The sequence below is a fragment of the Thunnus albacares genome, chromosome 9 (genome assembly GCF_914725855.1).
Source record: "Thunnus albacares chromosome 9, fThuAlb1.1, whole genome shotgun sequence".
Taxonomy (NCBI): Eukaryota; Metazoa; Chordata; class Actinopteri; order Scombriformes; family Scombridae; genus Thunnus; species Thunnus albacares.
The window spans coordinates 2366078-2378560 of record NC_058114.1 but is presented as its reverse complement, the minus strand read 5'-3'; the positions used below and the strand labels follow the sequence as shown (position 1 = coordinate 2378560).

Below are 12483 nucleotides of genomic sequence, written 5' to 3'. Positions count from 1 at the left end.
ACAACCTTAAAGGAGACACATCATGCTTTTTTTTCATTTTCAGTCATATAAATATATATACTGTTATAAGGTTGGATGTTAAACATTGTCAAGACAAAAGTGAGGGCTTCATCCTGCTCTGAACGCTCCGTTTGCAAAGTTACCTCTACTTCCTCCTCGAACTGACATCAGATTGTTCTTACGTGCCTACAAACGATAGTCTTTGTTGCTAAGGTTGTTCCATGGGTTGTTCACGATCGGATTTTGGCCTCAAACATGTTCGAGAAGGAGGAAAAGAAGTGAAATCCTACTACTAATGTTTGTTCACGTAGCCTCCAGATTCGCAGGAAGCTTCCCTAGAGTGGACCAATCAGAACAGAGTGAGCTCACTGGGAGGCGGGCCTTAAAGGGACAGGAGCTAAAACGGTTTGTTTCAGACAGAGGCTGAACTGAGGGGCTGCATAAAGAGCCAGTATAAGATAAATAAAGAGTTTTTATTATACACGTTTGTTATTGGACAGCAAATAAAGGTGGAAGTTTTCCCGCTGATGTTGAGCAAAAGCAACAGAGGAGAGATGGAGATGTAAATAAAAGTTCAGCTTCTTGCCATCTGGGCGTTTGATCAAATCAGTCACATAAAAATATCACAGCTAAAATAAACACACACAAAAAAAATTACTCAAACTAATAATGCCACGATATTTTGATAGCAAATATTTCTTATTGACCTCAAATGATTTAAGTTTTCTTGAGAAAATTAAAAATAATCGGCTCTGTGCTCTTTTAAACAAAACATTTACATTCTGCATTTACATTCTGTTTGCGTTCATTTGAATAAAAGCTGCATTATTAACATTTCCTTATTGAGTTTCCATGTTTTATGGATCTCCATATCAGTGGTCTGGAAAGGTTGTGGGATATTTCATTATTAATTTATCTGTTTTCATATGACCAATATCGTCGGATAATAAAAGCTGATTGTAATGGAAGCAGAATTTATTGTAATTTGTGTTGAACCTGCAGAGCAGCCGTCGTACCTCTATCTCAGTCGTGTTTTAGTCGAATCCGTCGATCCTATTCATCAACTCCCTCAAATAAGCACGCAGGAGAACAATCCTCTGAAAGTAATGAGAGTAATTTACAATTGACCTTTTCCCCGGACGGCTGCAAATCGTTGAAAATTGTTCAATTCTTCATGATATAAGCTGATGTGTCAGAACGCAGAAATATGCAGCAGCAGCAAATATCTGTCTTAATGAAAGGGGTTTCTAAAGGCAATTGGTAATTTTACATATGTAAATTACACATTACATTCATACATTGTAACCAGAGTTATAAGACATGTTCGTGCAGCAGAGCAGATCTTTTTTATTCAGCAGTGACATTTACATTAATACTGAATGCTGGTGCTCAGATTGACGTCAGTCTTTTTCTATAAAGTAATAAGCTGCTGTTCTGACCCTCTCGGGCTCCGGTAGATCAGCGCTGTGCAGTTGGTGGCATCTGTAGAAAGAGAAGAGACAGAACATACATTCACACCGTCTTGGAACAACATTTCACATGACAACTTAACACATTCGTTGCAGAAATGAAGCATGAAATGAAATTCTCTGCATATCAGGTTCAGGAGCAACAGAATCTCACATGTCACAGATCTGAACAATGTTAAAATCCCAATGAAGCTGCTTCCACCATCCAACATGTATGGACACGAGCAACACGCAGCCTGAGGACACATCAATATCTGATCAACCCCTGATGGCATAGAAACATAGAAATCCAATGATTTTACCAACACACACACACACACACACACACACACACACACACACAGTCCTATACTAGAAATGTGGAACCCTGAGGTAATAGAAGTGAGTGGACACTAAGTCTGACGCCATTAATATAGCAGTTATCAATATGATCCCTGGGGCAAATACTGGATCTGTGTGTGTGTGTGTGTGTGTGTGTGTGTGTGTGTGTGTGTGGGAGAGAGAGAGAGAGAGAAAGATGAGGTCAGGATCACACCAGTCAAGCCTCTAACGATCCAGTGGGGTAATTAAGACTCTAACAACTAACTGCCTTACAGGAACACACACACACACACACACACAGGAACTCACACTGTTAACACTGTAGTACATTGAGATGTGACTCTGGTCTGAAACAAAAATCAGATGAAATGATTGTGTTAAGTAATGTTAAGTAATAATGCACAGCAAGATGTTCTGTTATAAGAAAATAACATGAAGGCAAACACATTTAAATGCATTTACTCAAGAACTGTGCTTATAGGAATAATTCAGAACTTTGGAATGTAAAAGAGTGTATTTCCTATTTTTACCTTTTACATTTTTAGTTTTATTCAGTTAAAAAGAGAGATCATAGAGCATGTATACTACTACTCACATGAAAAATGATGAAAAAAACAATATATGGCTATAAAATATATATAACTCTGATTACAGAGTTACAGTTAAGTAGGTAAGTACACATACTCAAGTACTTAAGTACAGTTTTGAAGCACCTGTGCTTGTACTTGAGTATTTCCATTTTATGCTATTTTACTTCTACTCCTCTACATTTCAGAGGGAAATATTGTACTCTCTGGTCTACTACATAACTGTACTATCTGGTTACTTAAAATTTTAAATTTAAGATTAAAATTTGACATTAAAAAAAACATATAAGATTATTGAATACAATTAAACCAGTGGTTTCCGTCTTCTTTGGCTGCAGTGTCTAGTTGGGGCCTCGTTTTGTTTCAGAGTCTCAAACAGGTAACATTTTCCAATATTTCACAAAATAACTAAGATGAGAGAAAAGTCCAAAAAAAGTTGTTTTTTTTCTTCATTCCACAACCAAAAATGTATCTTTTGACCATTTAGAGGTTGGAAACCACTGGACCCAGCCTCCGCCTCAACCAGCTACAACAGTAAAATGCTGCTCACATATTTTTGCATCAGTATTAACCTTCTAATAATTTCATATGTAATAATACATCAGTCAAAGGTGACCTTTTTCTATGCAGCAAATACTTTTTCTTTGATGAATTTTGCTTTAATACATTTTGCTGATAATACTTTTGTATTATTAAGTCGGATTTTGAATGCAGGACATTCACTTGTAAGAGTATTTTTACATTGATGTATTGGTACTTTTACAGCTATAATGGTTTTGAATAATACCAGTGTCTGAGCTGTCAGTGTGTAATGTGTTGGTCGTGGCTCGTAGTGACGAACCTAAAGAGAATTATCAGTGACTCTGCAGCTTCCCCTCGGCTTTACGGATATAATTTATAGTGAGTTTCAGCTCATTGTTTAGCTGTCCGGCTGCAACTTTACTGTTTTGGTTCACTCAGCACTCTCATAGTGTCGTTTTCGCCCGCAGCAGGCAGCTGTTATCAGAGAAAAAGCTCTTAAAAACCCACTGTAGACTACCTGCTCAGCACAAAATGACATAGTGGAGCATTTAGCAGCTAAAGAGACAGATATTTTCCTCAGGAGAGCAAAAACAGAGCTAAAAGAGAGTGAATATTGGACTTACATTCACCTGGTGGACAGAAACACGACTCCAAATAAATGATAATGTTGGAAATGTGGAAATAAGCAACTGTTTGCCAACAAACTTAAAAGATGATGATATGTCAATGCTGTGTTCACTACTTGTCTCCACTGAAAACTAGTGGCCTGTTTGAATGTGGACCAGCATTGACGGAGAGAAGATATCCAAAGAAAATACCAAAGAGGAAGTGGCCCATCCAAGCTTCCATGAAAAAGACGTACAAGCAGGTCTGGACAGACAAAAGGAAGGAGGGAGGAGTGGAGAAAAAGGTTGAGGGGTGGTGGTGTTGGGGGGGGGGGGGGGGTACCTTGAGTAATGTGATGTGGCGTCATCCCCTGAGTCTCCGGGGTCGAGGAGTGAGAGATTAGCTGTCGAGTCAAACACAGGGACCCTCCCCTCCAGCCCTCCACCACCACCAGCCGAACCTTCCTCCATCCTGACTCCATCTGTCAGACGCCACAGAAACGTCCACCACACCAACCTAACAGCAGGACACTGACACACACACCTGCATCTAAACAAACACACAAACATGTACTACTGTACTTGTGAGGACAACCTTTACCATAACTCTAAAATTAAATCTTGACTCCCCCCAAAAAATGGTAAACAAGCAACGACCTGAATACCGTCTGGGAGAGGGCTTCAGATTGCAATATCATCACAAAAAATAATACATTAAAAAATATTTTGACATTGTTTTGACTTTGTAAATCTCAAGAGTGTGAGAACAGGAATCATTTTATATATATATATATTTACATTTTAGTAATATTATTTTCAGGATTGTGCAAAAAAGTTTGGTAAGGCGTTGAAGTTGTGGGGACCTGATTTTTGGGGTTATGGGGAGGTAAGTTACTACAATATGATAAATACTGAGTGTACACACACACACATACACACACACACACACACACACACACACTATCTGTGGAAGCAGTGAAGTTTCTGATAAGTTGGCAGGTGTCCATTAAAATCATACACTCACCCTTCCATTTATGGATGGTGGTGGGGTACTGGAGTGCATTAGCTTGAAAAGTGTTCCTAATATTTTGCCCCCCTCATGTATGTTAACAGGTTAAACACTCCAGTACACCTCCACCACCCACTACAACCTCAATAATAAACAAAAAGTAGAATTATCACCTTTGTGACAATGTCAGCAAAAACTGAAAATGTATAAGCTTCGTGAAAGTATTTACTGCTGAGCTGTTGTATTGGATTGCATTAGATTGCACAGGTGTTCCTATTAAAGTGCTTGGTGAGTGTATATCAGGGGCTCCTGTCAACAGTTTAATCAGAGGTCTTCATCAGTCCTCAGCCAATATTAGACTGTAAGTAACTCGAGTATATCAACAATAATAAAATAAAATAATGGACGAGGTGATAAGGTAAGATACTTTACTGTCCCTGTGGGGAACCATATCTCGGATTCACAGCCCTGCTGATCCACCGTAATTACAAACTACTATAAAACTACAGAAAAATCAATAGAGCAGCCAACTATTGAATCAATAACAATATCATTCATACAACACCTCAAAACATGCTCTTTTTCACTAATTCACATGGGGGTGGGGGGATGTGGTCCCAGTCTCTTAAAACCTGAGGTTTGCATTTATTTATTGAGTTATTTGTCAAGCTAATCTTACATTGCATCTATTGTGCCATAGTTGCAAAAATGGAGCCAGTAGATTTTTTTGTGTAATATCAAATTGTAGTTTTCGTAGGATATCACCTTGGAACATGAGACACATGTTGGGTATAATGATCACTGGGTTCTTGATTTAAAGCCTTTCTCTTCATGCTCATTGCAGGATGCAGGCAATTAGAACAAAAAAGGAGCAAGCAACAATCAAATTGGAAGTCAGGCAGAATCAATCAAATGAAGCAGGTAACAATAAACCGGCTGGACCGCCACATGAGACACACAAAGACGATCTGGCAGAGTGCAGGGGCGGGAGGACTGGTACTGGGGAGCTAATGAGTGGGAATCAGGTGGTAGGGAAATGGCGGGAAGGACTGCGGGCAGCTGGTGGATGGATGAGGAAATGAGTTAGTACTGAGGAACATATTAATGGACAGAATCGCATAAACACATGCATAAGCAGGATCATGCTAAGGACCTGTTTATTAAGGCCCAACCAATCAAAACGTATCTTCCTGTAAATGTAGCAGTCATTTTCAAATTTGCCACCGAGACACACATTTAAAAAAAGATGATTTATTAACTTTTGAGACAATAGGTTCTGATGGATTTGTGGATATCTTGTGGTCTTGCTACTTTTTGACTGGATCTTTATTGTGCCAGATATTTTTCAGAGGAGCATCTAGTGGCCACAAGTGGTACAAAACCTGACGTCGCTCCAATCAAACACACACAGACACACACGCTCACTCTAAATTAAAACAGTCGTGGCCCCTCCAACCCCTCAAGCCAAGGTCAAGGCTCAATCATTTTCACCTCAACAGACTAATTTCCTTTTTTCCCCTCAGAGGAGACTTTCATTTCTCTTCCATCTCTTCCTTTATTTCTCCCCACCTCTCTCCCCTTTTTTTTTTCTATTACCTCCTGTTCCTGAAGCCCTGCCTCTGCTATGACACACATGTTGAAAACAGACAGTCTCATCATCAATATCGCAGTGTTTTCTATCTTTTTGTACCTCAGGCATGAATCTGAATGATCAGTATGTTTCCTGTCTGATGAGCTGTTGTCGATTCGCGGCAGTTTTCATTTCATCAGGAGTGTATTCACCTGCACACACGAACACACACATAACAAGCTCACACACCCGGAGGACGGCAGCTTTCAGCGTTTCGGGCTGTCAGTCAGAAGCCAATAATGATAAGAGCGCTTTGAGAATATGATGCGATGAAATTGCTGAGCTAATAGTCTGTGGCCCGGCTATTATTGGGTCTTCTTCTGCATATCTGCTGCTCAGTGCAATATCTGCTGATGGATATAAAAGGCTGAGATTGGATCACAAGGTAATGTCATCTTTTCTATAGAAGGGTTGAAGAGGGTTGTTTTATTAAAGTCTTTTGTTCCTTTGACGCCTGTGTTACTCACCAGGATCCCCGCTGCAGAACACGCCATCTATCTACTGTTTTTATACCATCATTTTAAAATGTGCCTCTTAGAGATGTCGAGTTAATCCCGAGCATCTGGACATATTTCAAAGGATCAGTATTGGTCCTAAAATGAAGCCAGTCAAACGTCAGTCTTTTCTTTACCCTGTTTTGTCAGCCTGCCAGCATTACAGCAGCGTTTACAAAAGCCAACAGCGTGAGGTCATATATGCAACCGAAAATTAGTATTTGTGTGTGATTGTGAAAAATTATTCATGCACACTGGTTGCGAGTCACGCTGAATTCTGATGCTGCTAATTAACATTAATTCCGTGAGTAAGTAGGGAAGATACTCCACTCTAACGACACTGTACAATCACAAGTGGACCACAGAGTGTTCCAGATGCTGTGATCCAGAGTATCTCATGGGCAAACGCCAAAATAATATGCATATTGTTGCCATAAATGGTTACAACCTTGATGTGAGTGTCCTTTCTGAAATAACTGTGTTGGCAGCAGAATATCTCAACAAAGTTTGATGGAAAGTTTGGCCATGAATGATTAGTCTTAAATGCAGATCCAGTAATTTATTCCTTAACATTTTGACATTTAGCCGTTTTTGGAAACTATCACTATTTGAACTACTACACTTGAAATATAAAAGATCTGGGACAACTAAGTATTAGGCACACTGTGTAAAATATAACTTTACTGCTCCTGTATCAGTGATAATGAAAGAGGAAAGAAAAAAGCAGGATACAGATCATGTTAGAGTATGATGTTGACCTCCAGCACCTGCCCCCTACACACACACACACACACACACACACACACACACACAGCTCTACTGTACACTGACGTCAGCTGATCATCATGCAAATCATGTAAACAAAGAGAAGAGAGAAATTGGTGTTAAAAGTAAACACAGAGGTGTTATGACCTAGTCTAGATACTTTACATATATAGCAATTCTGGAGAAACACACTCACATATACAGACACACACACACACTTATACAGACACAAAGGGAAAATCCATACAGACACTCATGTGGTCTGACCCACTCAAATGTGTTCACAGCTATAACGTGGTTAAAAAACCGCCTGTTTGTTTGAGAGAAGAAGATGTAGTGTTGAAATAAAACATCGCCACAGGACATCACTGCCTTAAAACACCACATATATATATATATACATATATATATATACATACAGTATGTATATAAATATATATATATATATTTATAGGAGCAGCCAGAGTGAGACACATACAGAAGGGAATGGGCTCTCACAGAGAGTGCAATCCATTCTGCAGCTGTGGCCTGAGGCAGGGCCGTTAAGGAGACAAATGGAGGGAAATAGAGTCTGAACAGCCACTGCTCTGCCTTCATCCTTACACTCACACTCTTAATCACACACACACACACACACACACACACACACACACCTACACACACATACTGTTGCCTTTCACACATTAGCAGGCCCCAGTGGTCCCATGCCTCACCTCTGCTCCGTCCACACCGCCCAGCAGCCTCTGCTCGTCCTGCGAAGCCATCACACTCCGGTTCACGTGAACTGCCACAAATTAACCAGTCAACTCTTAACCTTTCCAGTGCAGGGAATACATCTTCCTTTTTCTGCTCCCTGTTCCTCCTGCAGGGCCCCTTTACACTGGCTACTGGGCTTTCACAGTGACCATATCACTACGGCAGAATGACATAAGCAGCTGCACATGTTAAGAATAATAAAATATGAAGTCTTGTTTGAGGTCCAACACCAACGTACTGCACAGCAGGTTGAAGCAAGAACTCTGATAGGTTTGTCACAATATGTTGATGAGGTAAACAGGAAATTAGCAACTTTACACCTTTACCTGAAATGCTACTGCATCTTAAGATGTAAAAATCTGTCATGTTGAGACGTGTTAATATATAAATGCACTCAGCTCTGGTGTTCAATGCTAAACTGCACCAGAACAGGCTCTGGCTCCTCTTCCTCTACTGACATCCAGTGTGACTGCGGCTTCAGCTGAAAGCTCGGTCAACCATGCCATGTGGAAATCTGAAGTTTTCACACCACAGTTCATGTGGAGACCACTAAAGTTAGTACTGTAAAAACTGTTGTGGACTGTTACTGTTACTTTGATTTAACTAAAAAAACTGGAGGCAATATTTTCCAATAGTGTGTGTTTTTAGTTTTGGGCAATGTGTCAAACACTTAATATTAACACAAACAAACCAAAATGAAATAGAAAAGCAAATATCACATTACAATTCTAGCATTAATTTATGTTGAGAAAGCAAATACGTGAATTAATTCTTGTTAGTATAAAGTCTTTTGTTGGACTGTGAGACTTGACATGCAGGCTGTTATATGAGTTGAATGTGGTTCAGCCGCTCTGCAGGTGAATATTATAAGATTTTTAATTGTAGGTAAGGTATTACATATGTATATATGTACATACATACAGTTCATTGTTGTTGGTTGAGATTTGTTGACAATAAGAAGAATATAGAATATCTCCAGCCTCATGCTTTAAATGCTTCACCATTAGAAAAGGCAAAGCGTGGGGGGTTTTTCAGTGGATGAATTTTTGAACAAAACAAGGACTGACCATCTTTTACAGTGTAGTCTCCATAAAGGAATCACCTCATGGCTGGTATTGAGAGGAGGGATGATTACAGCTATCAATAACTCTTAAATATATAAATGACACATAAGTGAGTATTTTCATATTTTTTTTCCTTCTGTCGGTCTGTGAATAAATGTACCGATGCTATGAACTTGTTATTTTCCCACACAGCCTGGTCTCTCTACTATTAATTCAAACCTTTATCTTCATCTTGCCATCCCCCCATCTTTTCGTTGTCTTTCACACATTGTTTCAGAGCAGTTTAGGAGAGAAGGGAAACAGATACAGAGAGGGTTTGGTTTGGTGGGGGGGGGGGCAGAAATGTTTCTATAATTCTTCTTCATGCGTTAGGGATCCCTTCCAGGCATTTGTATGACAGAGTGGGGCTTTGGAAGCAAATTAGGCTCTTTTTAGGCTTCATCGGGCACAAGCCTGTGTACTCCAAGGTCACATCTAATTTGATATGGAAGTGGTTTTAAATATTCATCCATGACCCCAGGTGCTCCCCCATGTACAGGCAGTGAGCGAGCAGAGCAGCGCCGGGTACCAACAGCCCCCTTGTTAGCTGCTGTCACTGAAAACACAGTGTTCCCAACACTTGCTCCGGGCAGTCAGACGGGGATGTGGAGGAATAAACGCAACGTTCAACTTGAATTGCATGGGGGGAAAATCCCCGTCGCATCCGAACAGGTGACATTTTTCAACCCACTGAACATCTCCCCCCCCCCCGCCCCCCCACCCACCCACCCACCAAAGTAGTCATTTGCATGTAAATTTGGAGAGTTGCTTCACAGCCAATTAAAAACTTGCCCAAGGAGTGTGTTCTTTTATTAATAGTTTAACTGTAGGCAGGAGGGTTTTTACAAGTTCTGGCGGGCACTTGGCACATGACTGAACACTACAAAGGGTTTAAAACAGCCAACAGTGATCTTAAAACTGAAAATATCTCACTATAAATCCTGCTGCATTATTTAAAATGATACGTCATTAGTTTGAGCTCTCTCTGGTTGGAACATTTAGGCCTACTCCTGCAGTTTTTTTTCTCCTAACAAACGTTTTACATTTTTATAATACAAGCCCAAATTTCTTATTATTTAATAATTTGATTTGATTTTGAATGTGATGTTCATGCTTTCATATCATCAAGTCAATTCTAGTTTATGTACTTTGTAACAACTAAAGGCTCATAAAATCACAGTTCCTGGTCAGACCAGGGTCTCTACTGTAGACTGTACGAAAATATGGACGTATTTATGGTGATCCGCTTCGGCCATCGCCATCTTGGCAGTGCTGCCTAACTCCCAGCCAATCAAAAATGAGCAAAGAGGCGGGCTGAATGGCTGAAACAAGCCACCTAGCGGCTGGCGGACCTGTCACTCAAAGCAGCCATGTCCTTCATTATGCATAATTTTATGGCTTAATAAAATTTAAACAATTGAGTTATAAAAAAAAGTTGTCATGAAAGAGGAAATTAGCTTTAGAGACCAAAAACCGTTGTTTGTACCAGGCTGTAAACATGTTTATTTCTGCTGTAAAGTTGGGCATTTTAACATGGGGGTCTTAACATGACTCGCTGTTGGAGCCTCAAGTGGTCATTCGAGGAACTGCAGTTTTTGGCACTTCCGCATTTGCAACATTTTAAAGCTCCGGAGGTTACTGCTTGGTCTCTACTGATGTTTTTCTATTACTGTTTTCCCAGGTTCTGGTTTTGTTTCCACCGTCCTCTTCCTTTAGGAGACAAGTTTAGGAAGCTGACGTTCAGGAGGCAGCTAGCGTCACTTCTTGGTTCCAAAAAATCCAAAATGGCGACAGTTAAAATGCCAAACTTGAGGCTTCAAAACGGGAGTCCATAAACCAGTAGGTGATGTCACAGTGGCTACATCCATTATTTTTTTTACAGTCTATGTTCCCTAGAGATGGGACAGTGATATCAGGGACACGCAAGCTCAGTTACAAATGAACACATGCATCAACACACACATTCATACACACACACACACACACACACATAGCTCTCAATGTAGATGTGTGGCAGCCCCCAAGGGGAGTTTTGACAGATCTCTTTGATATGTGTCAGTGAGATCACACAAATATTTAACAGCAACAGCTAAATCACCAGCTACTACCGCTGCTTTATATTAAATGTATTATTCAAAATGAGAAGCATAAATATGCACACACACACATACATACATACATACATATACATACATGTGTGCATACATTTAAATGTGCATTTCAAAGACTTTGATGCATATTTTCATCATGTGCCGCGTTATCGTCTTTTGCGTCAAACAGCAGATCTGAAGTTGATTTGTTGGATTCATAACGCTTTCAGACACACACGCAAACACACAAAAACACATGAGGCCTGTTCTAGTTTTCACAGAGATGTGCAACTTCCATGTCAGCTATAATCATCACACACATTTAACACCGAGCGGGTCCAAATACAATCATCATGTAAGAGACGACCCCCCCCCCCCCCCGCTACAGCTAGAGTCATTCACCCATCAATAACAGAATGCTAATACCATAATGTGCTGCTAAGGGCTTTTATACAAAGGAAACATAAAGATGAGGACTGACTAATATAATATGTATCTTCAGATAAGCAGGAGACTTAAAGAGACAGCTCACCCCAAAATCAATAATACATATTTTTCCTCTTACCTGTAGTGCTACTTAACCATCGAGATCGTTTTGGTGTGAGCTGCTGAGTTTTGGAGATATAAGCTGTAGAGATGTCTGTCTTCTCCCAAGGATACGATGGAACTGGATGGCACTCAACAGCTATGTCTCCTTCCAGAAATCATCACCCGGTTACTCAAGATAATCCACAGACCCTGTTGTGAGCAGTCTCATGTAGGAACTATTTTCTTTCTACCCGACTACAGCCGCCGACCACGAGTAGACGCACGCTTCCTTCTGCGCGGCGGTGAGACGGTTGGTGGATGGTTGGTAACTGCTGCTAACAAGTTCAACGTATCAAAGCTGATGATGTGTCAGTGTTGTGTTCACTACTTGTTTCCACTATGGACAAAACTGATACTGTGTTCAGGTGCTCCTTGTCAGAAGTTGTCAACTACACAGTGTTCCTGGTAAAATGTATATATATATATATATAAAATAAGTAAAGTAATAAGTAAAAATATGAAACCCGGTAAAATGAATAAACTGACATTATTATTTCTTTCAGAGTTTTTCACCAGGAAAAAAAACTGGGACACGTTTCATCCT

The 12483-nt window shown here is 40.1% G+C and overlaps 1 long non-coding RNA gene across 4 annotated transcripts; it reads right to left on the bottom strand.

Annotated features, from left to right (window-relative positions):
- Positions 1 to 577: 577 nt before the first annotated feature.
- LOC122989334 lies at positions 578 to 12299 on the bottom strand. Of its 4 annotated transcripts, XR_006405028.1 has the most exons (4): positions 8116 to 9116; positions 3848 to 4054; positions 2100 to 2137; positions 578 to 1705 (listed from the first exon to the last, which is right to left on the bottom strand). It is a non-coding gene; the product is annotated as an uncharacterized LOC122989334 (long non-coding RNA). The 4 variants fall into 4 exon arrangements; XR_006405027.1 differs by lacking the exon at positions 8116 to 9116 and adding an exon at positions 11917 to 12299 and having other exon boundaries at positions 578 to 2137; XR_006405025.1 differs by having other exon boundaries at positions 578 to 2137.
- Positions 12300 to 12483: the final 184 nt, after the last annotated feature.